The sequence below is a fragment of the Papaver somniferum genome, chromosome 2 (genome assembly GCF_003573695.1).
Source record: "Papaver somniferum cultivar HN1 chromosome 2, ASM357369v1, whole genome shotgun sequence".
Taxonomy (NCBI): domain Eukaryota; kingdom Viridiplantae; phylum Streptophyta; class Magnoliopsida; order Ranunculales; family Papaveraceae; genus Papaver; species Papaver somniferum.
Window position 1 is genome coordinate 73,248,163 of NC_039359.1, and position 1,161 is coordinate 73,249,323.

Here is a 1,161-nt window from a genome sequence, read left to right on the forward strand (position 1 = left end):
CTTCTAAATTGTTTATATCTATGGATTAGTTGTTCTAAACCTTTGCCATGAGAACTCTGTCTTTATTTACCTTCAAATTTGTTTAAATTTTTTATTTCACAATTCTTGACGCATGTACTTCATATTATCAAGTCTAAACAATATTCTGGTCCTTGAAAGGCCTTTAAACTAAAAATTGTGGTCAAATTACGACTAATCGAGTTAGGGCAAAACAAAGAACAACAAGTCGTTGTAGTATAGTGGTAAGTATTCCCGCCTGTCACGCGGGTGACCCGGGTTCGATCCCCGGCAGCGGCGTCAATTATTTTTTGCCATTTTCTTACAAAGAGTCACTTTCTATGATCAGTCTTGGAATACCTAAGCTGAACAACATCCTGAAGCGGGTAACAGCAGTAAAAGGGATAGCGCGAATGTTATTTAAGACTGAAACAGGGTCAATGAGTTCAGCAACCTTCAGATCAGGGAGATAGGTAGCAACAGAGTTAATCAGTTCCAACATGGGTCTGTCACAACACCAAACATCCACTGCCCATTTTAACCTCTCTCGAATAAGATTCTTTCCTTTAACAAGGCTTCGCCAGCTCCACGATGCTCGACGAGGTGCAGCTGCTTCCCACAGACTCGTATGATGAAAATACTTAGCCTTAAGCTATAATGAAACCAAAGACTCTGGACATCAACCAATTAGCCAAGCAGTCTTAGCAAAGAAAAGCTAAATTATGGGATTCCAGCTCCCTAATGCCAAGACCTCCAAGCCAAATGGGTTTACAAATGTTATGCCAACTAATAGCATGAAAGCTTTTTGTGCCATCCTTGTTCTGCCAAAGAAAGTTCCTTCACAACTTTTCCACTTTGTTAAGAATAAACTTAGGGATTTTCAAAGTACTCATTAGGTGGTTCAAAGAGGGATCAAGTACAGATTTAATGAGGACATCTCTTCCTGTAAAACTGAGGGCCTGATTTTCCAGCCACTAAGTCGATTGGTAGTAAAATTCTCAAATTTCAACCTACCCCACTGGATGTTAACACCCAAATATTTACCAGGTTGGGAACTATAACTCATGTGCAAACCCCTGCAAGACGCTTGGGTAGATTTGCCGAAAAAACCGCCACAGACTTGGAAGCACTAACAAGCTGACCAGACCACTTAGGAAACTGATC

General features: G+C 40.6%; 1 non-coding gene across 1 annotated transcript; it reads left to right on the top strand.

Annotated features, from left to right (window-relative positions):
- The first annotated feature begins 225 nt into the window (after positions 1-225).
- On the top strand, positions 226-297 carry TRNAD-GUC. Its single transcript has one exon. It is a non-coding gene; the product is annotated as a tRNA-Asp (tRNA).
- Positions 298-1,161: the final 864 nt, after the last annotated feature.